General features: G+C 44.3%; 1 protein-coding gene across 1 annotated transcript in view; it reads left to right on the top strand.

The window, feature by feature from the left end:
• Window positions 1–27,869, top strand: part of MMD (monocyte to macrophage differentiation associated) — a 139,751-nt gene that overhangs the window by 43,798 nt on the left and 68,084 nt on the right. Inside the window, exons 3-4 of the mRNA XM_032805603.2 lie at window positions 11,317–11,431; window positions 11,880–11,938. The gene's annotated coding sequence lies outside the window, so the exon portion shown is untranslated. The remainder of the gene's footprint in view (window positions 1–11,316; window positions 11,432–11,879; window positions 11,939–27,869) is intronic.

Below are 27,869 nucleotides of genomic sequence, written 5' to 3'. Positions count from 1 at the left end.
GAGCTCCCTCCAGATCAATGCTCCTTGAAGGTGGGAAGAACTATGTGGATCTCCCAGTCTTTATCTCCTCAAAAACACAGAGATGCTGCAAACTCCAAGACAGTAGATGCCTGGAGTAGCAGTCACAAAGTGGATTTGCTGTTACCCCTGGCTAGAGTCTCTTTGTACCAGCAGAGTCTTCAAGGGGGCAGCCAAGATGCTCAGGGTGGAAGCAGAATTTCTGCCTTGGAAAAGAGGTGTAGGGTGAAATCCAGGCCTCATGAAAGTCAATGGCAAAGCTTCCGTTGATTTTAGTGGGGCCAGAATGTTACCTACAGTCCATACACCTTTTCCTGTTGTGAACCGAGATGTATATTCAGGTGAGAAATAGCACTTCTTTGATTACAGCCACGAAGGCTGAGATTTTCAAAAGTGCTCAGCATGGACGTATCTCTGCTCCCGACAACTGACTCACTGACACTGCTGAACTGTCTGGAAAAGCCCTGCCTAAATGTAGCCCATCACTGTGGTTACAAAAAAACCAACCCAAATTTCTTCTAAAGAAAGAGCATGGACCAAAATCAGAGAAATGGAGCAACTGATTGCCAGTAAGTGGAGGGAAAATGGGTCAAATGGGATGAACTGATTAAAAACAACAACAAAATCTTCATACGCCAGACTCCTGATTTTCTGAATCCTTATTATCTGAACCTGGGCATAAACCAAATCTCTTCAGATAAGAAAGGGATTTGGATAATGCTGAGGTTCGGATAATAGAGAAGAGATCCCTGGGGGAAGTCACCCTGCTGCAGAATGGCAGTGCAGGGAACCCGCTGCAGCCTCATCACTCAAAGGAGGGAGTGAGCGGGGCCATGACAGAGGAGATACAAAGGGCTCCTTCCGCTGCCACTTCCATCCTCTCAATTATCCGAACTTCCGATTACCCAGCAAAATTCCTTGTACCCCATGCTAATTGGACAATCAGGAGTATACTGGGCACCTTTTACTAAAAAGTTCATGTTTTCCAAACTGACTCGGAGATTTGGTTACACGATTCCTACCAGAATCAATGGGATTTGTGTGGCTAAATCATCTAGCTGGCTTGGAAAATCTACATCAGTATGTACCCCTGCTTTGACTTACACCTGTTCTAGGGTAGGCAGGGCGGTCTAGTGGACAGGACACTGGATTGAGACTCTTCCACTAGCCTGCTGGGTGACCTTAGGCAAGTCATGTCACTATGTTGTGCTTCAGTTTCCCCATCTATAAAATGTAACAAATAATGATACTTCCAATGTAAAGACAAATACAGCACTTGCCACTTCCAAACCTTTACATGAGATGGAGGATATTACAAATAATTCTGTATTGACTCTTCATCTGAATTACAGTTTTCATCCTGTGGGTGGCACCAGTCCACCAAGTGCCTGGAAAATCTGCTTTTTGAGTAATACGGTTGACCTTAGTCCTAAAATTTGGACTATAGACTACAGTCCTATAACAGGCGTTGGGGTTCCCAACTAGTACATATTAATTGAGAATGGGGTCAGCCTCAGTTGAGCCCCATACATCATCTGTTTTCCCCTTTGAACACAAAAAAGAATGGTTACATATCAGTATTTGCGTCAAGATCAGTTCTGCCCATTGAGACAAGAGCATTAACAAGCCCTGCATTTTTATACACTCCCTGCGGGCTTCATGCATTTTTATTTCCGAGTCTGCTTCCCTTCCGCCTCATAAATCATCTGGCCAAACAAATCGTAGTGCAGAAGTCATTCTAATATGTTCTGGCCTGCGTGATGAGTGTGTATCATTCCTCACAAAACCATCTGCACACAGAGCATTCTGCAGAAAGAATAGCCACCCCAAAAACTGTCTTTCAGAATGTCACAAGGAATGTTCTTAGTCTAATGATGGTTGGATGAGAGTCCTTCCATTGACATCAGTGGGCTTTGGATCAGGCCCTGAATGAATGAAGCCCCACTCGTGTAAAAATCATGTGACATACCCAAGCTAATCAGCTCCTATTATTCCAGCCACTCCAGAGTCAAATGCCGTATGGAGCATATCCTCAGCAGGAGGTGTTGAGACAATTTACACCAGCTAAGGATCCAGCCCTATGACCTCAACCTTTGTATTCCCTGATCAATGCTAAATTTCCCACTAAGTTCCACTGAGGGAAGTCCCAATATTTCTAACCTGTCCTGCTGCCATCTCCTTGAAGCAATTGGCTCACATCAGACAATAGAATAAATGTTAACCCACATAAAAGGCTGGGTCTGAAGCATGCTATGGTTCCTAAAATATCCTGCTCACTGGGCAGTGTGTGCTGTTCTAAGGTCAGCCGTATGTGAGTGGACATTAGGTTTGAAAATCTCCTCTTAATACGTTCCATATGACGAATATCTGTGTGTTTACAGGGAGGAGACGATAATGGACTTTGACTTTTGGACAGGCTGAAGGAAGATTTCCTTTTTAATTAGAATGGGCTGACAGCTGTAATTTTAAGAGCATAATTGATGACCAGGGCTTGTTTACACATGAAAGTTGTTCTGGATTAAGGGAGGGTATACATTTAAAGTGGAGTAACTGGATGTGTGGACATAGACCTTATTCCAGAATAAGAATACCTTTTCCTGATTTAGCTTAATCCTCTTAAACAGCTTGGCAGCATGAAAGGCTGATACCCAGCCTATCATACCCACTGTTTCCTTGTACTCTCCATCAGCTGCTCTGTATCCATCTGTTCTCTCTTGTTTTAGACTTTGCACATCTCTGGGGCAGGGATTTTCTTTTTGTTCTGTGTTTGTACAGGGGTTCTGGTCCAAGACTGGTGCTCCTAGGCATTATGGTTACAATAACAGTCGTCACTGTCCAGCTTGAATTTGATTAAGTCGTAGGCTGTTATGGCAAACTCCAAAGTTGTAGTTGAGCTAGTCACAGGCAAAGGGAAATTGCTAATGTTTGGGATTATATTTTACCTAACACTCATGTAAACCCTGTTTTGCCTCACATAGATTATACTAATTGATATGTGTTGAATTACTGAAGAAAAGCCTTATTTCCGATTGGCCAGTTGCTTCCCAAACATTGCTATTGTCTAGTCTGTTTTAAAGGGCCGGTGCCTCCAGTTTAGCATTTACAAGGTAGAGTGAGTATAGTCAGAGTACACAGAATTTGATCCGTTTCCACTCGCTATTTATGGTTGTTTAATTCAGATGTTTTCTTGCATTTTAGGAAATGACTCATTTATTTTTGCTCCAGGGTAGTTTGGCCAAAAAGGATATGGGTTTCGATTTTGCAAAACTTGGTCAGATGGGGCTATCAGTTTGTGAATCCAAATCCAAAATGAAGGATGGCTTGGATCCAGGTTCCAATTTATCTAACATCAAAGTATCTAAACCTGAAGTTGAGGGTTTGGATTAAGATTCAGGTTTTAACCCTCTCTTGTTCAACCATCACACCTTCCCCTACAAGAAGGAGCTTGCAGACGGCTTCTCTTGATGGGCTTCAAATACCATCAAACCCTGCTGTGCCATCCCTGTAAAAGTATGAAATGGTAAAGGCGTCTCTTAGTTCCCCTCCTTCCTTCTTAGGTGCAAGTGTTTTATTAGAAGAAGCCCAGAATTACAGAGTGCAGGGCTGGATCCAGATTTCCCCACGTTTCTGGGGTCAGATCTGAGGATTTTAGTTTGAGCTTCCTCTCATTGTACTGACTCCTAGTAATTAAAGGAACGCAATTAACTTTTAACTTGCCTTAAAAAGGTTTTGGTCTAGTGGAGAATGGTCCACCAGACTTTAAAATACTGCTATGTACTGAGAGCCAGATTATCAACCCTTTGCTCACATTGGTGAGCAGTTGCTAACTCAGCGAGTCAGACTGATGGTCCACCAGTGGGTTTTACAGAAAAAATAAGATACAGGGCCAGATTCTCTGGTCTGCCCAATTCACTTCGTGCTTATGTAACACAAAGTAAACTTAAAGTGGGAGGAGATGTGCACCCGAGAACTCCCTCTACACGTGGCAGCACAGAGCTTCTGATAACCACCTCCTGTGCCTGCTCTGCTGTCCAACTCCACTGACTTTTGTGCAGGACGTGCTTCATGATGTCAGGAGAGGCAGGGCATGTGCTGGGGACAGGGAGGAAGGAGTGTCATGAGGAGGAGAGAAAAAGATTATGTCCATGGAGCAGTAAGGCTCCATTGTGCCCTATTCTTCCATTTTAAATTTAAATATAAAGCTGCCCCCTTCAGATCACACCAGGAGGAGCAGCTGAAAATCATGGACCTGCAATCGATTCCTTGTCAGAACCCATGTCCACTGACCTTGAGCTCTGCTCAGGAGCAGTGCATCACTGGGTCCACCATTTTTTAGGCCCTGAACTTGTGCCTCTTGAAGTCAGAGTGCAATGGATCAGGCCCTAAGCAACTAACTTAACATTTTCTGCTTTCTAAGAGACAAATGATAGCTGTTGCCTCAAGAGGAAAACCTAAGTCATCAAGTGCACGGCGTATAAGAACCAGAGTTCTACAATATCATGAGATAATTAACTCTCGTTCCTATTAATCTCTAGGATTCTGAACTAACTTTCATTCCTACTAATCTCTAGGGTTCTGTACTATGTTTGCTGATAGTCAGACTTTCCGGTAACGAAATATGTGCAAAAACAAAATTCACTTAAAAAAATCATCCTTGTTAAGGCTCTTATATTTTATTTTGATGCTCTACCTTTAACAATATACTGGCTCAGAAGGATTGTGATGCGAGATGCATCAGTTCTTCACCTTGCGGAGATGGGAAGACTTGATTTAGATTGAAAGGTCTTCGAGGCAGGGACTGTCTTTTTGTTCTGTGTTTGTATAGCACCTGGCACAAAGGGGTCCTGGTCCATGGTACCACATATTAATAACGCAGGGCCCAATTTCCAAAAGGATTCAGGATGCAGGGCCTCCTCTTGCTCTCAGTGAGAGTTGCTAGGTGCTGAAAATTAGGCCATGTTCTTTCACGGGGCCTAAATGGGCTTTTGAAAATCTAGACACTTATTTCGGTGCTGAAATGGGAGCTGCTGACTACATCAATAATTTGTGAGGGGATCCCTGTGTCTGGTGCCATCATTGGTACCCATGATTACCCATGTGGCACATCTCTAACTTGAAATGAAAAAAAAAAAGGATTTAAACTTTGGTGCTTCGAAAAAGTGTAAAACAATAACAAAAGAAGCTAATAGTCAATGGAAAACAATATCTAATACTTTTAGAGAGGGGAGCACACAAGTGGAAACTAAACTGCACTATGTGGGCCAGATTTTGCTCTCACTTAAACCTTTGTATATTCAGAGTAAATCTACTAACAGCAATGGGGTTACTCCAAATGTCCAGCCCGGTCAGTTGACCCTGTATTACAAACAGCACAAAACAAGTAATAGGGAATATAACACTCATTGTAAACACTCCTGAATGTCTACTGTGGACTCCCCCAGAGATCAGAAATACCCTGGGGACTGTGCTGTCAGGGTTATGGGTGGAAGAGAAAAGACAAGTGGTTTGGGCTAAAGAAGCTGTGCTTTCATTATTGGCAAATAACATGGCAGTTGGGTTGAGGTGGTTTGACAGGCCTGAGTTTCTGAATAGGCGTGAAACCACAGAAGGCCCAACTATCTGAACTATGTGAGTACCAGGGGCCTGCCAGGAGCTCTTGGCTCAGAGTAATCGGGGCATCTCACAGGCAACACTGTCATCGCTTTGCAAAAATGTATCTATGTACACATGCAAAACGCTGAAGCTGTGGTGCAGAAGTGGGAATTCAATCGTGGCACTTTTCCTTATCCCTAGTGGTTACAGATCAAAACGCTGCCAAAGACAGTGTCTCTTCTAACTTGGAATATCTAAACTCAAGAGGGGGGGTGGGGATTGTTATCATAAAATTTCCTCTCTGCTTTTAAATCGTGCTGGAAGGTGAGAGGATGTGGGTTGTTTTCCTGAGTACAAGAACTTTCAAGTCAGTTCCACCTCTTGTGGAAACCGACCATAAATTGTTTTGGGAATGTGTAAATGCTCAAAATAGGCTCGGGTTTCAGTGGAGTTACTCTTGATTTGCACCAGCATAGGTAAGATCAGAATTACCTTTACCTATTACTGTGATAATTACTCATTTATGGCTGAATAAAGAGGATTTTCTGTATTTGTATTACAATAGCAGCTACAGGCTCCAACCAAGATCAGAGCCCCATTATGTTCAGCTCTGTACAAACATATAAGGGACAAAGAGTTTATAATCTAAACAGACAAAGGAGGTATTGTCCCTATTTTATAAATGGGAAACTGAGAGATTAAGTGATTGACTCAAGATCAGGCAGAACATCTGTGGAAGAGGAGGTGAGTTGAACCTATTTCTTCCCTATCATAGACTAGGACTTTAGCCACTAGGCCAATACCAAATTCAATTTTTCTAAGTCCTAGTCCAGTTCCTTAGCTACAAGACCACCCTTCTTCTATGAGATCAGAGGCATTGTTTGATGGTTAAGGTAACGGAGCAGGATAGATGACAGCTTGCTTCTACTCAGTGGAAGGAGAGTTCTTTCCCCCGTGTGATGGGGTACTGAAACCCCACACAAGGATAAAAGGGACTAAGGAGCAGTTCTGGGTCCAAGGAACCCCATTGCACCTGCAGAGCCTGCTCCAGCCAGATGAGAGTTTAAAAGAGAGCCAGACAGCTCAGAGAGGGGGGTAGCAGGTAAGTCCATCCCCATGTCCTATCTGCAGAGCTCCTGAGTCAGGGCCTGGTAGGAATCCTTATTGTGGGGAAGTGGGAGGGGGGTGGTCTGCAAGTCGCAGCTACCCCAGGACCTGGAGGAGGGACTAGCCAGTCGGTAAGGATTAAAGAGCACTTGGCTCTGTCTTTTCTTGGATTGTTTGTGAAGCTGTGACCATGCCTTGACTGGGAAAGGAAGTGGTAGGAAGGGTCCCAGGGAAGCAGCTCCAGAGCACTCCTGGGTGCTTGACAATGCTGCCATGTGTATGGCCCTCAGCTGGAGCCTGGCAGAGAGGGAGTGCCTGGGCTCCCCTGCCATCCAGCTATGAGGGTGGCATAGCCATCTTTTGGGATAAGGGGGATTAAAACCTTGTAAGCCCTGAAGTAAGGGGGTGAGGCCTTTCGGGGGTGCAGAGCTGGGCCACAAGCTCCTTGTGTGGGGGGAGGGGAGGATGTTGGCCTTCTATTCTTTGATAGACTGTTACCTTAGAAAGGGGTGGACTTCAGTGGGGAGCTGGCCAGAGGGCTGAGTTACTATCTACCAGAAGAGAGACCATCACAGTGCTGGAGCCACCACTGGCAGGGACCACTTAAGATGGGGGAAAGTTGTGACCCAGGGCCCTAACCACTAGGCTGTACCACCAGTAAACCCAGCCCTGTCACACACCCCTATGCTCCTGTACAGGCAAACAGTCCAGGGCCCAGTCTCGCACTTAAGGACCAAATCTGCCAACTCTTCCATGGCTCCACTTCAGTGTAAGTGGCGGCAGAATGAAGCCCTAAGTGCATCAGTAACTTAACTTGTGGGTGGGGGCCCAACTAAAACAAAAGAGTTGATGTCAAAGGATTTTATTTCCACTTCGGCACAGATTTCTCAGAGCCTCCAAAACACAACACTTCACTTTCTGTGTGCGAGTCTGAGAGGAACATCTAGTAAAGGTTAGGGTCAAACGTATAAATGGGAGAAAGCACAGCCCATTTCATTAAAACACTCAATCTGTGACGTCAATTGAACTGATCAAGCCCTTCTGCATTGCAGACAGGGAACCATTAACTTTATCCATTGGTGGAGTGTTTATATGGAAAATATGAAGCCAGGAAGTTTCTCCTGAGTGTGATATTAAGGCTACCAAAGTAGCTTGTTCTTCCATGTGTTTTTCTGCATGTGTTGCTTCCCTGCTCCTTCTCTTTAACACCAGCTCTTTCACTGCAACTTAAGTCACTGCTTCTTGCCCTTTCTTCTGTTGCAGGGATGATGCCTCCTTTTCTTGTGTATTGTGTCGAGTATCACAGAAGGCTATGGATTCTGACCCAGTTCTCACATTTTGCTGGGAGTTGCAGCTTCCTACAACACATGCACAAAATGGCCTCGGTCCAAAATACACTTGGAAGAATTGGGATTAGGTTTTAGGAGTGTAATAAAAAAAAACAGCTTCCATGAGAACAAAATCCTTACTCCTGTAGAGTTGTTTAAAAATCTAGAGCATCTTTTAACAGTGCACATAAAATATAAGGGAATCGGAACACATGACTTATTTATGCAACAGTTTCACTGGAATTTTATGGCTTTTCTAGTAAGCCTTTTCCACATTTTTTTTTTTCCCCACAGATTTTCTCCAGCAATTCTGACCCATCCAAAGCCTGAAATTCTCTCACCAGTCAGCCTGTTTCTGCTGGGGAAACTGCTTTTTTACTGTCAGGACTCAAGAAAAGGGGATTATTGAATGGGCTTGACAATAGCGTCTTTCAGAGATCTAGTCCATGGGTAAAATTGAAAACATACATTATAAACCCAAGATCAGCAGGTGCCAAATGTCAGACTTTCAGTGCCAAAGCACAGAACTTGACAACATGAGCTTACTCTAGCAAGTGGCAGAGGACTATGCTCTTGTTCTCCATGTCTCAATCATCTACCCAAGTGAACATGACACTTGCAGCAGACCTAAAATACATCTACTTCTGCTGGTAACAAAATGAGTGATGCCACCAATACGACATCTCACAGGTGTGCACAGCTTTCTGCAATTTGGGGGCTGAGTTGGCCATCCCACAGACTATGCTCTGAGCAGCTATGTTTCACTACTCCTGGTCTCCCAGTCTCTGGCTCACCGGGCAAGTGATATATGGACAGTCCCTTCAGCCCCTCAATGGGAGAGAATGCTTTACATTACTCAACAGCCAGTGCTGAGGTCCTATTGTTTGCCCCGCACTAAAAGATGATGCAGAAGTATCTAGAGGGTGTCACTCAGAGCAGAATTTGACCCATTGCATTGGGATGGGGAGACTGAGAGGAAGGAGTTGATAGAATAGGCTCCTCTGCATAAAATAAAAACCTCTGCCATCTCTCTTTTAGACACAGGCAGTTGTTCAAGATCCTCCTTTTGATAAAATATTGCCCAGGCTATCACAAATCGGTTGACAATTGGGACTTCACATTTGACTTTATATTGCACTCCCATGGCCATATGAAACTTCATTGCGTCAGCAGGGATGGGATTCAGATTCTTCTGTTCTGAAAACACAAATGCCTGAGAGAAGAAATGTTAGCAATATGGGATCTCTGGTACACAGCAGCAAAGTGCTGATTCTATCCACTAGAGGGCAGTGGTATACATACACACTAGCCAGGTTGTGGCACTGTAGATAGGTATACTGATATGTGTGTGTGTATATAACAGTTAACAATCTAAGCAGACCAGTTTGTACATGGATTATATGAGAAATTTTCACATATTCAATGCTATGCAAATTTTATTTCTTCTAACAATTTTGAGTCATTATTTTAAGCCCTGCTTACAGAATATTTGCCAAAGTTTTGCAGCCTGGTTCATCACAGAGTCCTATATCTATGAGCCCTTCACAGGGCTGTTAATGTGTTATTTTTTAAACTGGGGTACAAAACCCTGACCTTACACTTTCCAAAGAGAAAGACGTGAGAGGATCCCTCCCCCAACCCGAGACGTTAATTGAACTGCTCAGGGAAGGGTGTTGTGTTCTGTGGGCTCTTTCCCTCTCTTATAGGTCTGATCACAACACAGACACTGATGAATTTTATCCTCAAAACACCAAAGTCTTGCTCAAGGTGACACAGGAAGTCTGGGACTGAAATGAAAATTGAACTCACCTTACCCACTAGATTATCCATGCTTCCTGTAATAGGCCTGCTATGGTGTCTTCATTTTCCCTTCTAGCTGTCAGTGAGGAGGGGGTTTGCTCTCTCCTTTTCAATCCTGCATGATTTTTCCATTGCAGATTATGCTGCATTTTCTAAATTGTTTCAGTCGCTCTCTCTGTGTGGTTCTTTTTTTGCATGGGACGGAGAAACGCTCATGCACTCACTAGTAACCCGCACAAGCCACTTCAATACTGAATGCTTGGAGATGGCGCCCTTCAGTGGGAAGGGGACCCCTGCAGGTATATTTTTATTTTGAAGAGTTTTTGTTTTATTCTGAAGCTGGCCCTTTTGCTGTTAGTGACCTGATCTTGGGCATATAGAACAGCTGGGAAAACAAGAGAGCTGTCAAAGCAGCATCCTGCCAAAAAAGGGGACTAGAAGGCATCAGAAACCATGAGAAAGATGGGTTTCTTGCCAAGCAACTGGGTGGTCCACATGGAGTCTGTGTGTCACAATGGACCTTGTGAAACTTACCACAGCCCTGAACACAAATGTCTCCCTTGAAGACCCAGGCAACTTATTTATCTCCTGTTATTACTCTGCTGCCAGCCCCTAGGACTTCGCCCTAAGGCATATGCTCCTTTGTTTTGGTTGTTGTTTAAGAAGAGGGATTAGGTTCCTTTGGCTCTTATGAGAGAGAAAGACTAATAGCAGAGAAAGAGTCGCACTGCACATCACCTGGTCAGTGGAAACAAAGAGAATGCTCATGGGTTTTAAATTGAGTTCAGAATGGCTTCCTTCAGCCTGGCTTCTAAATGAATCCAGACCAAAGGGGATGGCTTTGTGCAGCCAGGGTCTAAATCTTGCAAACAACAACATTACCCCAGCCCAAGGATGTAGTGCTAACAGCCAGCCAAGGCCCTCCAAACACAACCCTCTTAAGGTGCACTGGGGGGGTAACATCATTCAATACAGCTGGCTGAGTTCCACTACCCTGCAGTCTCTGCGCTCTGGGGGGTCCTTCTACTCCAGGAGAGACTGCTAACCCTTCCCCAGCCAACCTCTGGATGGATCTTGTAGCCCAGATCACAGGACCCCGCTCCTGCTGGAGACTTTTCTCAGCCCTTTTTAGAGAAGTCTCTCTCTGCTCCTCAGAGGAAAGAGCCTAATATGTAGTCTCCTTTGGAGACAGACACACTTCCCAAAACCAAGTTCATCACCATGGGCAGAGATGGTGTTCCACGAAAACACCATGGCAACTGCAGGACCAGCCGAAGGGGTCTTTGCATGTGGTGGTGGGGCAGGTGGAGGTGGGCATTGGTGGTAAGCCATCTGCCTCACAGACAGATCTGTGGGAAAGATACATCGTTATACATGTTCCACATTAATCTAACCTTTAAATCCCAATTCAGTTCCCATATGTTTTCTACTTCTTGTAGAGCTTCTTTTTCTTTTTTGTGCTTGGGTCCAGCCACATTCAGGGAGGCTGGAACAATCAGAACTGCTACTGCAAACTCAGTCCCTGCATTTACTGATACGTCAGCATAACTGAGTCGAAGACTAATGTTGCTTTGGTGTATGATAAGGTAGGGCTACCTATATTAAGATGCAGGGTGGCTACAGCTGTCATAATAATTGGCTTTGACCCAGATAAAAAGTGAAGTGGATACAAAGAAAACCTGTAATGGGGGGGGCAGGGAAATGGGTGGATAGAGGGAGTTTGGTGGGGAGCACGGGAATTCTAAGAACAGCCAAGCTTACTTTATTTTATGTTATTGCTTTTTTTCAGTTACACATAAATTTAAACCTCATGAAGCGGTTGAGTTTGGACACTTAAACCCCAAGCCTTATACACATGCCTCCCTTTGCATGTGAGCAGTGTCACTTACTCCAGTGGGATCACTCGTACCTAAAATGAAGTACATGTCCAAGTGCTTCTAGGATCGGGGCCTAACTGTGGAGGACAGTGTGGGAATCAGCCCATTCATAAACAGCACAGAATAATGATTTTCCTTTCTCCCACCTTTTCAAAAGGAAAAGAACAACTCCCTCCCTTTGCCGCTATTTAGAAACCTGATTGTCTATTTGAGGAGGTAAGAAATCAACCTTGTTTTCAAACATACGGAGGTATGTGCAGCTTTAGAGGTTATGATCCAGCACAGGGCAGCCAATATGCTAGAAAAACATTGTTTTATTCAAAGTGAAATCATTCCTACTTCTTTGAACCAGGGCAATCAATTGAAGTACTTCCAGACCCAAAGCCAGCTGTTTGAAATAGGATATTAAATTTAGTGTTTGCCATTTAGCACTGTCTCCATGTTGTCTATAAAAAAAATAAAGGAAAGAGGTTTTCTACGTCTAAAAGATCTGCCAAGCATAAGAATGTTATTTTGCTCTCTAATTACATGATCCATCAGGCTAAGAATGAAAACAACACCAGGTTGCACTTAGTTTGCTGTAATACAGCCCAAATGTGGACAACTGCAGCCTGGGGTTGGAGTGGTTTTATCTCCTTGGGGCATGTGTGGTCATCAGAGATCAAATTCAAACTAGCGTAACTGAAGTGCAGGTAGCTGAGTGACACCAGTGATTGATTTGGCCCCTTCTACCTGCTACTCTTCAGAGGATTTTCTTTTTGATTTGCTGCCTCTTTGCCTGAAGAGAGCACAGACTTGCAGGAAACTGTTTCAGACAGCAAGAAAAACAAGGTTACTGAAGTGGGGAGCTGGCAGTTGGTTGGCAGTGGCCTTCTCCTAAGAATTCTAATGGATCCTCTCTAATCTCAAAGAGAGTCACCTTTGGGGAAAGTACCTTATAAATCAGGGCCATAATGAATAACCTGGAGGTAGGAGGGGTGACAGCCTCTTGGAACATTATCCACACCAATAAAACTGTTGTCTGGAGAGAAGAAATTAACATAGGTCACAACCAGACTGATCATCAGGCTAGTACCGTGGCAGACAACAATCCACAGCTGGACTAATGAACACTGAAAGTGGCCTCCCTGCCCCTTTTTTCCATCAGGAAGCCTCAGCCACAAACACTTCATATCTTTACTAGATTGTGCAACTTGGTGCAAGAAATGGTTCAAAGGGCAGATTTCTATCATCACACATTGAGCCTCCTTCTGGGTTTGACAAGTGGTGGATGAGCCAATAGTCCCATGACGTCACTTTAGGACCACACCCAAAAGAGGAAATTAAACCCATGACAGATCACTTGGGTGGATGAAGCCAGCCACTCAGCTCAAAGAAACTTCTAGAGTGAGTTTTCTCCTTTTCTCCCTGGTGTGAAGAGAGTGCACAAAAGAGAGCTGAGATGTGCTGAGGATTTTGGAAGCTGTGCTCTGACACCTCTGGTAAATACTGGGCTCGGATGGAACTGGGGTAGGGCCCTGCCAAATTGTTGCTGTCGCCCTCCTGATTTAGTGTGAGCTCTCTGTAGGCTTGCTGCTGGACAGAACACAGGGAAAGACATGAATTGTAAAAGTCAGGGATGATCAGACCATAATCCAGCACCCTAGCCAAGGAGGGATTGTTTGTTTCTACAGCATATCCTCTCCTCTCTGCTTTTAAATTGCAGGTACATTCCCTTGGCAGACTGTTTGGAAAGCTTTCTCTGATAGTCAACCTAAATTTTTCTTTCCTGATTTTTGTCCCACCCTCCTTATTATGATCCCTCCTACTACCCTAAAGAAGCCCCCGCACTCCTTCATGTTTGCACTAATACAGGCATCTGTCCGGCAAACATTTATGACGTTACTCCTATCAATACTCCCACTGATGTCTATAGAAGTAAAGTTATGCATGTACGTAAGTGTTTGCAGGATCGGGGTCTTATTTTATTTTGGTCTGAGTTTCACCTTAAATTTTAGGATTGAAAGATTCTGATATGGGACATTTGGGCAACATTAACATATAAATGCATTACTAGTAATAAGCTGATGACCCAAAATGTCAGTGCAGAACTACTGGTGTTCAATGAACTCCTCATCAAAACCATGAATGAAACCATGAATGTTGCATAATTTCAAAACAGGACCAGCAATTGTCACAAGCTCATTCAAAAGAAGCACCGCAAGCCTTTTGATGAGCCTGGGCCAAATTCTGTGGGTCTCGTGAAAGGTCAGGTCAGGCGAGGTTTCACTGTGAACGTGAGTCACCATCTCACAATCTGTTTCCACGTCAGGTTCTCTTTCCTCACCAAGCAGCTGAAGGCTATATTGATTTGAGATCAGTTGAGTTTGCACTAAGATAAATCATTATGAACTGACAGAACTAGAACTGAACCTGAATGTTATGAAAGAAACATATCATGAGTCCAAATGGAATGACATGGAAACAATATGACTGAAGCCAAGACTCTAATGCTACACACAAAGACCGGGAGAAAGAGAGAGAGGAACATGATACGAAGCCCCAAAGGACCAATACAATACTGATAAGAAAGCACTGAAAGATCACACTGCAAAAATGATGGAGACTAAATTCAAAATAGAATGTTGTGACAATGCCAGGATAGAAAAATCAGGAGTGGGGGAGGCTTGAGAACAACATAATAGGAAGTGTCTGAATTAAGAATGGAGCAGTTTGAATGAGGCTGAGCAGCAGATTTCAGATCCACTTCCAAACTTCCCCAATGCTTAAGGGTCCAGTACACCTGCTGCAGGATAGGAGAAATGCCACTCACCTGCCTCAACAGGTGGGGAACTTGAGGGACAGTTGCTGAGGAAGACAGTCACTGAGGGACACCATGTAGCTCCTCCCCTTCACACAGAGTCTCTGACACCCATTGGCCAGTTGGGGAGGAGGGGTGTTGATTGGCCAGCATTTCCCAGCTCCCAGGATTTAACCTGGGGTGAGGGCCATGTGGAATCCCTTTTGGCTCCATTAAACCAGTCCCATCCTACCCCCTGTGAATGGAAAACCAGCCTGACAGGTGCTGCAGGTTTAGCTGATCACCGGTTTGGGGGTCAGGAAGGAACTTTTTTTTCCCCTGTGGGCCAATTGACAGAGGGAGAGGGGAGTTGTTTTGCCTTCCTCACCACACCTTCAGTCCACAGTGGGTTAAGTAGGAAGGTGCTTGGTACCTAACTGAGGTATTTGGCTGAGTTGCAATCAGAAGAACAGTTCGCAGAAGTAAAAAACCTGGGATGCTGGTGATGGGCCTGGGACTCATGGAATGGGGTCAGACCTTGTGACTGTCATGGCTGAGGTCCCCACCCTTCTGCACCCTCTGACCCCCTTCCGGAGGGAGGGGTAGGACGCAGAGCAAGCTGAGTCTTGGGAGGTAGTCTGAAGAGGGCCTACCTCAGTTATGGGTTATATGGTAGGAGCCCCGCATAACCCCCACACTGGAACCAACTAAATAGCTGGTATAGTAGAGTGGGTGATGGGTGGGTAGCAGCCCTCCCCTGTATTTAAGCTTAGTAGAAGTTGCGGTTAAAATCCACCATGTGTCTTTCCTCATTTCACCGCTGTCTCTGCCTCAGACTCCTAGGCAATAGGGTTCTTGGCAGATCTGGGGTGTTTATTTTGTCCCATCACCACCGAATACAAAATAAAAAGATAGACGAGTAAGAAAGAGAGAGAGAAACTTGCCTTCTGCAAAACGGGACTGAAAGGGTATAGCACAGGAATGAGAGTGCCTGAAGTAGAATGAAGAGAGGGAAACTGGGCTGTGATGAGTATTTATTATTACTGTTTGGATTTTGGCAGCTCTCTCCCTCACCCAGGGAGACAAAATCCCTGCCCTGAAGAGTTTATACCCTGTGCGTAAAATAGGGTTGCTTGTAAAGAGGTGCTGGCAGCAAAGTGGTTTCTATGAGGAACCAAGCTTCCCTATGGTTCAAAATAGCTGCAGTCTGACCTTCAAGGCAGGCTGCAAGATTCAGCTCTGTGTGCACCCGCTGCTGCAAGGGGCAGTGTTTGATGGGGGTTGAATCTGCATAGGGGATGGGAGCTCTGGCTTAAATTTTGCTGGCTCTCCCAGAAGTAAGTTGCTATTTAAATTTAATCTTTGTTCTGCCAGCAGGGGTGTCCGGATCCTTGGAAAGGTCCCCTCCTTTCTATTATTGTATAAATCCAAGTCAATTAATCAACCAATAAAATCAGTGTCTTGTGGGGTCACACTGAGGGATGGAAAAGAGAGAGTGACACAGACTGAGTACCGGAAAAGAGGACTATGGGGCAATTCTCAGGGGTTCACTCATATTCAACAGAGCATTGAACTGTAGGCCCCTGATTAAGTTCCATTGATTTTAAAGTATGTTGCTGAATAGAGATGGATTTAAGCATGTGGTTTGGGGGATTAATTGTTCGTTGATTTTCATAGAGAAACAGACAATGAAAAGTACAAAAAAAAAGCTAAATGACTTACAGCTTGTATACGGTTCCAAATACTTCACGGGATCGCCAGTAAAATTATGGAATTACACAATTTATAACTTGTCAAAGCTGCAAGCCCAGACACTATAAAACCAGACAATAGACATAACATGAGGGAAGGAAAGGCATTGGTGGGGGTGAAGAGGAGGGGTTAAGTGGAATGGAGGTCTGGTATTCCATGAGCCAGCTCAACATTTCTATCCAAACGTATCGAGAAATGTGGTCCAAATTTCTTCAGCTTCATATAGTTGCTGTTCATTTCTTTGGCTGCTAATTCAGACAGACCTGAATGCTACTGCTCTGTTCTAGGCATATGCCTACTCTTCCATTTTTTGTGAAATCATATGTTTTGTGATCATTGCATCCACGAGAATCAAAGTCTTTTCAGCTTTGCTGATTTAGAACCAGAGGCCAAAGAATTGATCTTATTCCTGTTTTTCAGAAGGTTTGTTCCTAGAGATCATTAGGCAAAGCCCTAATCTCTCTGTGTGAGTGTGTGTGTGTGAGAGAGAGAGAGAGCGCGTGTATGTGTGAGTAAAAGTAGACCATTACCTTCTATATAACCAGTGCATAATGCAGAGTTTGGAAACCATCCTGTATGTGATCAGCTCTGTTCTACCATGATGCCTATAGCCAAATGATTGACATCCACGTTTCTGCTCTTCCACTGAAATAATTTTTCAGCTTCCTGTTGATGTCCAGACTTGATCTATTTTTCCAGTTATCTGGGTTTTACAAAGTACTCCAGAGCTGGGCCCATGGGTGCTTTTTGTCTGTTCAACCCTCTCAGCACTCGATTGCTTCATTGTGTTCCGCAAACAATGAAACGAGAGATGGAAAGAACAGCTGTGACTAGCTGGACTTGTTGACCAGGTGCTTGGTTTGTATGTAAGTCTCTGTCTTTGAGGGGTTGCTAATCCCTGCAAACTGCTACAAACAGCTGAACCCAAACAGATTTTGATTTCTCCAGTGCCTTCAAACACAAGTGATTCAATCTTTGTGATGCTTTTTTTTTTTTTTCAGATTCCAGTAGGGGAATATTAGTATCCTTCTAATTTACGTTCTGATACATCGGGGATCCCAGTTGCAGCCACTGTAATGCCATTAAAGTGAATATACTCTTGAACTTCCACCACTGGGAAGACTATTAAATATTTTACCAGTTAGCTGGCCTGCCTGGTGGAAAAACTAAGAGTGGTCTGGGCTCAGTAGAGCTCCTAGCAATGGGCCTGGGAAAAAAAATAAAACATAATCATCTACCCTAGAAGCCTTTGTTGCTTTTACTTTCCCTTCCCATTTCTATCCTCTCTGTTGGGTAGGACATTGAGCCACTATTGGATGAGTGGAGTGTTCTGCAGCATCTTTCAAGCTAGCGATCTGCTCAGGCTGTTTTCATTTAGAAGTCCCCCACCTCCTATCATCCACCTAATCTGCCTGCAACCTCTTCCTGTTACACGGCATCCAGCAAAGGCACATTCTGGGTTGAAGAACAGTTGGTTTCACAGAACAATGTGGAACAATTGTCTCAGCCTGGTCTACTCACATGGGTGGTCCCTAAACTCTGCTACCTTCTCATTTCTTCTCTGGGCGAGACCGTAGACTCCTGGACCAGCAGCCTCTGAACAGTCTCTTCAAAGACTCCGGTATGATGGGGAAGTCATAGTGTGTGAATGAATGCCCAAAAAATGCACGGATGGCAGGGGAGGCACCTCTACTCTGCCACTTCTCCTAAGGCAGTGGAATCTTGAATTCAGACCCAGAACAAATAGTCCTGAGTTCAGAGGCAAGATTTTGTCCTGATTTATTGCCCACAGATACAGTAACATTCTCTCAAGGAAATTCAAACATTCATCGGGAATAGTGTATTCCTTATGCTGCCCATAGCAAACATGTTTGTTCCAGGAAAATGAAGGGAGAGGCAGCCGTGCATATCCAATGCTGAAGAACGGCATGTAGTATTTGTGCCAAATACAGCAGGGAACCTGTTCAACAGCTTCTCGTCCTACAGTAAAGACTGACACCCAGCACTGCCAAGGTCTCTGAAACCTTTGGGTACCCACCCTCCATCTGTTGGCCCCAGACTTAGAGCCTCCCTTGCACAAATTGTGCACTTGACTCTTCCAGGAAAGAGTGTAACTTCCTCATGGCTATGCCAGTGCTGTTCCTTCCACCTGGCTGTGGTCAGACATTCCCCCCATCACACACACACACTCCTTTAGCACATGCTGGCTATGGGCCTAGTCCTGTGAGGAGCTGAATTTCTGTGACACCCAGAGAGGACAGCACTGAAAACAAGTCACAGAGCAAGTCTGTGACAAATCCAAGAATAGACACAGCCCCTCGGGAAAGAGAAAACAGCTGATCGTAATATGCCACATGATGGTAACTAGTCTGGTTTCACTAAGGACTAAATTATACCTTTTACACCTAAATTACCAATTTCTTTATCTACAACTTCCCTTTTAGCTGAGTCACAGATAAAGACAGTTAGATGTAACTCAGTACCATGCTCTGGAAGTTGCAGGCATGATAGGGATGGCAGATGAGTAAAACCAAAACACTGGATTTAGAATTGTAAGCTCTTTGGGGCAGGGACCAACTTTTCATTGTATGCGTGTACAGCACCGAACACAATGGGACCTAGATCCCTGATTTGGCCCTGTAGCCTTGATTCAGTAAAGTGCTTAACTTTAAGCATGTGAACAATCTTAATCTCAGCCTTGCTTGAACTGGGGCTGCTAGAAGAAACCACAGTGCAAATAAATAATACTGTTTGGTGGAGTAGGTGCATCCAAAACTAGGTTACTTGTTTTTCCTTTTCATCTTTCACCCCAAGTTTATATTCCTTCTTTATTAGTGATTGTTTTAATGGCTATATTTTCCTCATGTAGTGCAAATCAAATGGATAAAAATGCACCTCTAAAGCAGGAAATGGTTTAACCACTGCACTTAAACATTTCCTGAGAGGAGAGAGTATAGCATAAACCATGAACAATAACAGTGGAAAATTGTTTCTCTCTTCAGAACGGGAATGACAGTATGGACTAAAAGAGTTTGAAAAAATAGAGGTCTCCCTCCTAATCAAGAATGTGTATGCTTCTAACATTTAAGGGAACTTACAAGAAAGCTGTGGGATTGCCAAATGCACATGATCTTTTAATGCCATCTACTGGACAAGGGGGTACAGTGCAGCAAGAACTGTTCAGCATCACACAGAGGAATTCTACCCGATCCATGGAAGAAATTCTGAAAAATCTCTTGTTTCCAAATTGGTAATATTGAGAATTTTCATATCCTTTATAGGAAAAGTAGTAATACATCAGAAACACAAACGGGTATTAGGCACTCAGACACCAGGGCAATGGACATCCTTATAAAAACCTAGATGGATACACAGAGATCTAGAGATACGCTTGGAAATTAACTCATTGTGTGTCATAGCACAACTAAATTTACCTTCTCTATGCCTTATTTTACCCATCTTCAAAGTTGTATCTATCTCATAAGGGTACAGTATTGCCAATTCTCACAATTTTATCACAGGTCTCATGATATTTGGCATTTTTCTCCAAGCCCCAGCTCCTGGAGTCTGGTGAAACCCTGAGACTCTTAACTTTTCTTTTTAAAAAGGAAAGTTACTAGCAGAGAAAAGCTTGGAAACCTCAACCCTAGAAGCTCCAACAGCAGAAGGAAAAGAAAGAACCCAAAAGGTATTAACTTTTAACATTTCATAGTTTTAGGGTAACCAGACAGTAAATGTAAAAAATCAGGACGGGAGTGAGGGGTAATAGGAGCCTATATAAGAAAAAGACCCAAAAATCGTGACTGTCCCTAAAAAATCAGGACATCTGGTCACCATACATGGTTTTTAAGCCAGTTTCATAACACTTTGGGGCCTGTCTCATGCTTTTTTACCCTGAGGGTTGACAATAGTGGGGCTGCTGAGTGACATAATGACTAACAGTGGGAAAGTGCTTTGAAATCCTCAGATTCAAGGTGCTATAGAATTGCAAAGTAGTAGATCCTTATTGTTACAACAAATTATTATTATGCATTTGTATTGCGCTAGTACAGAGATGGGCAAACTACGACCTACGGGCCGGATGTGGCCCATGGGACCCTCCTGCCTGGCCCCTGAGCTCCTGCCCCTGGAGGCTAGCCCCCGGCCCCTCCCCTGCTGTTCCCCCTCCCCTGCAGCCTTAGCTTACCCCACCACCGATGCAATGGTCTGGGTGGTGGGGCTGCGAGCTCCTGGGGCAGCGCCACTGCAGAGCTCAGTCTGACCCGGTGCTCTGTGCTGCGCGATGTGTGGCTGTAATGCCGCCAGCCACTGGTGCTCCAGGCAGCGCAGTAAAGGGGAACAGAGCAGGGGTGGTTGGATAGAGGGCAGGGGAGTTCAGGAGGTGGGCATATGGATAGGGGTCAGGGCGGTCAGAGGACGGGGAACGGGGGGTTCAATGGGGGTAGAGGTCCAGGGTCAGTCAAGAAAGGGGTAGGATGGGGATGGGGGAAACTGGGATCATGTTTTGCGAAAGGGGGAAATGGGAACAGGGGATGGGAACAGGAACAAGGACACAGGCAAGGCTCTGTGGTGTCAGAGCTGGAAAGGGGACACTAAGGAAGGAAACTAAAATTATGCTTGCTGGAAGTTCACACCAATAAACATCAAATTGTTTGCGCCTTTGGACTTCGGGTATTGTTGCTCTCTGTTCATGCAAGAAGGACCAGGGAAGTAAGAGGGTGGAGGAATAAGCCCTCTAACACCCTGAATCCCAAACATCTTGTCACTCGGCCTTCTGTGACTACCAGATCACCAGAAGATACTGCANCGAGGGGGCCCATCAGGGAACAGGGGGGATTGGATGGGACAGGAGTCCGGGGTGGACCGTCAGGGGGCGAGAAGCGGGGGGGCGGAAAGGGAATGGGGGCTTGGGCCATGCCCCCCTCCACTAACCGTCTCTCCATACAATTTCCAAAACCTGATGCGGCCTTCAGGCCAAAAAGTTTGCCTGCCCCTGCACTAGCACGCTGGAACCCCAGACACGGAGTGGGACACCAATGTTCTAGGCACTGTCCACTCTCATTCCTTTGCAATGGGTCTGCCCGCTGGGAAAAGGCTAGAGAGGAGAGCTATTGCTTTGCTCCCCCATCCTGGGTTAAGTCTATTGCCTTAGATGCTGCATTTACGAAGTGTCCAGCCTACATTTATACATGGCTGTAACGTATGAGCTCACATAGCCCCTCTAAATTAAAAGATCCTGCTTTGGGCAGCAGGAGGTGATGGGGCAAACACCTCCCCGGCTGGCCTAAATCTTTGCCCACCAAGATACCACTATTTACTAGTGTCCTCTGCCCACTGGACCCTGACTGAGTTATACTGTGTATTTGTGCTGCAGTTAGAACTGATTTCTCTCCGTCTCTTATTTCTTCTATTTCAGTAGCACCTAGATGCCCCAACTGAGCTCAGAGCCCCATTGTGCTAGGTGGTGGACATACATATTATTTCTCTCATATGCATAGTAAGACAGTCTCCAATCCAAAAAGCGTACAAGATAATTAGCTCAGACACACAGAGAAGTGAGAAAAAGAAAAAAAATCTTCATTCCATATCACACAGGGAAACTGAAGCACAGAGACACTAGGGCCAAGTATTTAGGCCACTAACACTCCGGAGAGGGGTGTGGGATTTTCTCTGAGGTGCCTAACTCCCACTCATTTTCTTCTGTCCTGACATTGGAGAAGAGCTGCATTAACTTGTTCTCAGGGAGCATTCACTAGGTCAATATCATCCTCCTGCTGTCTAGGAGTTAGGCAGCAGGAGGTGCTTTCAGGCTTTTACCCTCCATCCTGCCCGACTAGTGTCCAATATTTAAACCAGCTTCTGAAAATCCCATTAGGCACCTACGTGCATCTTTAGGCACCTAATCCTTTAAAAATCTGACCCTGCATCACTTGCCCAATCTCATACAATAAGCCTGTGCAATTCCAGGAATTCAACCCAGTTCTCCTGATTCTCAGTCCAGCACCTTGAAACCAAGACCATCCATTCAGTTAAATGAAATGCATGCACAATATAGATGTTGTGCCAGTTTATTCCTTTTTAACCTAAACTTCCTAAACTTTGCTTGTTGTTATGAGCTGAGTGACACCTTGTTACAAGTTGAGTTAAAACCTCGTTAAAACTGATGTGTGAACAGGCCCTCCACTTAAGATAGTTGTAAGGGAACACACCTAAAACAAGGATTAATAAGGTCTGCCCAGAAACTAGCTCTATGTAGGAGGAGGGTTCAGCTGAGTATTGATTTTTGTGTGTGGTGGGGCAGAACAGAGACAAAGGCAAAAAGCCAGGAAGCCAAGCAACAGCCTGGGAGCATGGTCTGATCCTAGAGAAGCTAGAAAGAGGTTTTGGTCTGGTGTTGGCTAAAGAGGGTTAGGGCTCTAAACCAAGAAATCCTGCCTCCTGCATGCAGAGAAGCAGGACTATGTAGAATCCCTGTAAATAAACAAGATTGCGTCCATAGGTGGCGACTCTGAGGGTGCTATGGGGCTGGAGCACCCACAGAAAAAAAAGTGGGTGCTGAGCACCCATTGGTCAGCCCCCCCAGCAGCTCCTCCTCCTCCCCCCAGCATCTCCTGACCACCAGAGGCCCTGCCGATCAGTACCCCCGCTTCCCTCCCAGAACCTCCTGCCTGCTGCAGTCAGCTGTTCTGCAGCATGCAGGAGGCACACGGGTGGGAGGAGCGAGAGCGGGGCACGCTTAGGGGATTTAATCTCCAGCTTCTAACATTCATAATGTGCATAATGTACCCTGAATATGTTCTGTACAGTTGAGGATTAGATCAGGGTTTGTGAACTAACTACAGTTTGAATAATCATTGCAGCACGTTTGTTCCCATGCTGTTGTATTATTCACAGCTTTCATGGCTGGGCTATGGCCATGTGAAAATGAGAGCTGGTAGATTTTACAGCCATAGACCCCAGTCCTGCCATTGTAAGCATCCCTCCATTGTAAGCATCCATTTTCTTCAGCTGCAAAGATAGCAATACAGAACAGGATATATCAATCAACTAATCCCATCCTATTCTACACCTGATCTCAGTCCTCTGTTTGTGTTCTGCATCATACACTGGGATTGCTGGCATCTCCACTTCCCTCCTCTTCCACTTCAGACTAAGATTAAAGAGGTTTATTTATCCTGGGGCTATTCTTAGCAATGACTGTGTTCTCTGACAGAACAAGCAGTTAAACCAATCAACCTAGCTTGTTAATAATGATGACAATCAGTGTGTCAGTTAGCTTTCATGGTGTAACCAGCTGGCATCCACAAAGTGATGCTTGGCTTTTGAAAAGCTATTTTCAGTTCTGTTTGAGGCTCTGTTTGTGCCACCGGCTGTCAGGATTCAATTCTGGAGAGTGACATGGGCGGAAACTGCTTCCTCCTTCAATTATTTAACAAAAAGCCTGAGCTGTATGGTGAATTCCTTTTGCAGGACCCAATACACTTCCAGACTACTATAACACCTGAGAGTTACTGACTGTGTCACTGAGACACAAACCTGAAGTTTGGAGCGGCGCGCTGCTGGCATTTCTGGAACTCCACATACTTGAACAGTGTTGTCTCATTGTTGCCTTGTGTTTTGCTGTCTGTTTCCACCTGTTGTGTCTTGTTTTAGGCTTAAACCAGGGACTATCTTTTTGTTCTGTGTTTGTACAGCTCCTAGCACAGTGAGTGCATGCAGGTTGAAGGCAGATCCGGATCAGTGGTCAGAGTTCACACAAGACGTTTAATAACCAGGAGATCCAATCCAAGGGGAGCATATAGCAAGGCAGCTGGCGGGGTCAAGCTGGGTCCAAGTGGCAACTAGCAGGCAATGGCTTGTTGCTCAGGCAAGGCCAGAACAGAAGCAGGAAATTTATATATGGACACCAGCCAATCAGGGCCAAGAGCAAGTAGCCAATCAGGAAGCAGGTCACAGAACCCTGGAAGCTGGCCCACCCAAGTCTGTGAATTCTCTGGTAATTGAATGAGTTGGTGTTGTGTGATGGCCAAGACTACTTCCCAAGAACCCAGTGGGTGTGGGTGACCAGGATTTGAGACTGACGTCCTGACATCAGGCCCCTTGTCCATGACGGGGGCTCTGAGATGCTACCACGCTGCAAATGATCATAACTGAACTTGTGAGAAATGCAGCCGCTGCATAGCCCTTTAGTTGGCTGCAGTAGATGTGGGAGGATTGAGACATGGCCACCAGGTGCCTTTTAAACAGACTAGTGCCCAGATGGTGCTAGCAGGGAGCCAGGGGCGCTGGAACAATTTGTGTAGTGGGGGTGCTAAGAGTCATTGAATCAAACTGTAAACTCTGTATATGATGGAAACCACTTCAAGTCAGGAGTGCGGCAGTCCCTCCAGCACGTTAGTTCCAGCAGCTATGCAGGGAGCAATTCTTGTGCTCAAGAAAGAATAAAAGCCATTATTGTGACAAGCTCCTATGCTGGGGGGAAGGATCCCAGAGCTCTCCCTCCTTCCCTTGTGTCCTCTCAGGAGTGCTGGTCACAGTTAGGCCACTGGCAATGATATTCCAGCTTTCTCATCTTTCTTCCTCATTAGTATCATTTTTTCTTCAATACTGATTTCACTGCAGCAATTACTTCCTCTTTCTTTGAAGTATGGATTGCAGCTACTCCAAATGAATGAACCATTCTTAGCCATTACTTCTTCCTTCATAATCAGTCCCCACTGCTTTCATTTTAAGGTGAGTATTATTCTTGTGGCCATCTCCTACCTAATCAACTCTGATCTAAAACTCCAGGCTCCATCCTTACATTTTCAGTTTTAGTCCTAGCTAGACTTTTTTAATCTTTGTCCAATAATTCCTTTTTTTGTGAGTCCTGCTGAAGTTAGATGCAAGTCAGGTCAGTTATGATTTTGCATGTTTCCTCTGGGTGAAATTCACTCCCAACGCCTGACACACAGTTGGAATCAATGGGATTTCTGTGACAGAACCATGCGAGATTTCAGTGCAGTGGAATCAATCTGCAGGTCAGACAAGACAGTTAAGAAATCCCTCTATGGTTGCTATACCAGCCCACAGGCTGTTACTTCTATGCCTCCCATTGTGAGGTTTTTATGCACTGGATTCAGATCACTGGTGACCAAACTAATTCATTGACCCATATAACTGCCCATAATACAATCATCCCTTTCAGGAAAGTTTTGTTATAAACTTTCTCAAGGTTTTGTTTTGTTTTTTAACCCATGTGTGGAATTATATCCCTGCAATGGAGTCTGATATAATGGATTTTAAAAGAAATTATAGGGAAGATCTCATTTGCTATTAGACGGGTTATTATTTTATTAAAGTGGTGCCTACAGTTGAGATTATGGCCCTACTGTGTTAGTCACTATATATACATATAGTAAAAGACAGGCCCTGCCCCAAAGAACTTGCAGTCTAGAGGGACAAAGAGTAGGAGAAGAAATGAAGGAAGAAAGAGGCAAGTGACTTCATTCAGGTCACAGAGCAGGTTATTAGCAGGACCCAGAATAGAACCCAATCCCACTCTGTGCTCTCTACCCATTAGACTATGCTCCCCATAGAGTTAAAATTTCTATAGACTATATTAAATATCTGTAGAACCCTACTAGCTTTGTTAATGTTACTGTTTATAGGACTTTAATATGAGGAGTAACCAAGACAACAGGAACTAATCTTTTATAGGAAGAACTGGAAACCTTCATACTTGGCCTCTGATTTCTTGCACAAAAACACACATGCTGCTGCTCAGCGCATGCGAACACATGTTTTGACATTCAAGTCAGGAAGCTTGGTACATTTGCACAGGCAAAATTTGAAAACACAGATGAAAATTTGTCCCCCAGAGGAAATTCACCAGGTGCCCTACAGCCTCATCTCTTGCCACTAGGTGGCCTCAGAGTAAACTATCTAAAAAGAATTTCAGCTGGGCAGCACATGATATATTTCAAGCATCATGTACGGAAATAAAGCAGTACTTGGTAGCAATTTCTCTCTAATAAGCAACAATATCAACAGCCCTTCCAATCTGTCAGTGAAGCCAAAATATAGATCATTTGATCAGTGATTAACTAGGGTTTGTTTAAGACTATATAGTATGTACTGACAACCCTTGAAAACAACTGCAATGCATTCTATTTAGGGGCTCATTCATAACGCAGTGTTATTTCATCAGACAAGAAACGGAAAAGAAACCATTGTTTCTGCACTTCTGAATTGTTGAAGAAAATTCTGAGCCTTGAGAAATATGGATGTAGATTAGAGGCAAAATTTTAAAAATGCCCAAGTCCCATTTTCAACAGTGATTTAGGGACTTAGGAGCATTAATTTCACCAAACCAAGGGAATTAGGTTCCTAAGTCACTATGCTGTTTTTGAAAATTCTTCCCTCGAACTCAAGTGTATTACATTTTCAAAATACTTCTTGAAAGATCAGTAAGGTCTAATTTACAGCAAGGAGAGTCAGCATTAATTGATATGTTTTGTTCCACATAAGACACTCATCAAGGCTGAGAGATCTAACATTTTGCCACGAAACTAGTAATGGATTTTAGCCTTTTGAAAAGTCCCCAATAAAAGCTCCACATCTAAACTATAAAACATTTTAAGAATTGAATAGCAGCTTTTAGAAAAACATCTGAAAGTGAACTGTCAGTACTGAAATATTTTTCATCCAACTTCTCTCATTTTTGCCAAAGCTATTGGCACCAAGAAGCAACTAAGAATTCCAGAAACTTTCTTGTGCAGGAACAGTACTGTAACTTCAGAACTCAGGCTGAGATATTCAGGATCACTTCGTCCATGCCTTACCAACTTAAACCAAATCAGAATGACTCCCCTCTCAGTTCGAAATACAAGTGTCCTCATACAGACTTGCACCGAGATATAAAAGGTGTGAAATAAAACTGACATAGCTATTTCAGTGTGTAGCCAAGCTTCAGTGTGACTCAGGAGCAGAAGTGACACTTTGAATCTGACTCCAATTTCCCTTACTTTTCATGGGAATTGTATGCCCAAATGGCTCAGCCAGATGTGGAAAAAATCTCAGCCTTGATCTCTAATAAAACACAAATGGTTTCTGCAATACTTGATGCCTGCCGCAGAGCCTGTGACAGATCCAAAGAGGTTGCACAAACGTGGTTTATCCCAACATTTTAAATTGCTGTGGGATTTCTTCCTTGAGAGGAAACGACTCGTTCTGCAACTTCAAGTTCATGGTTCTTTACTTTTTGGTATAAATAATTTTGTGACAGTTAAAGCAAGAGAGGACCCTGGATTTATGTGGAACACAGATGAGGCAGGTCTCAAATGAATGGCATCCTTTGAAATGAAGTACGTTTCAGGGGTATGGCCTGATTATATATTTCCTCTTCATAACGTAAACACCAGGGGCCTGATTTTCATTTACTTTAAAGCCCTTTTCCATAGTTCTGGCAATGCCAAGAGCAATAACTTCCTACTGCCTTCTTAAATCTCTCCTTTGCTGATATGCCTACTGTAATAAGCCTCTATCCCAAATCTGGACCTTAGCGTCCAAAATCTGGGTGCTTAGCATGAACCTCCAAGCTTAATTACCAGCTTGGATCTTATCTCGCTGCCACCA

This window comes from Chelonoidis abingdonii, chromosome 13 (assembly GCF_003597395.2).
Source record: "Chelonoidis abingdonii isolate Lonesome George chromosome 13, CheloAbing_2.0, whole genome shotgun sequence".
Classification (NCBI taxonomy): Eukaryota; Metazoa; Chordata; order Testudines; family Testudinidae; genus Chelonoidis; species Chelonoidis abingdonii.
Note: the sequence above shows the minus strand (reverse complement) of the source record. Positions and strands in the feature narration are given on the sequence as shown.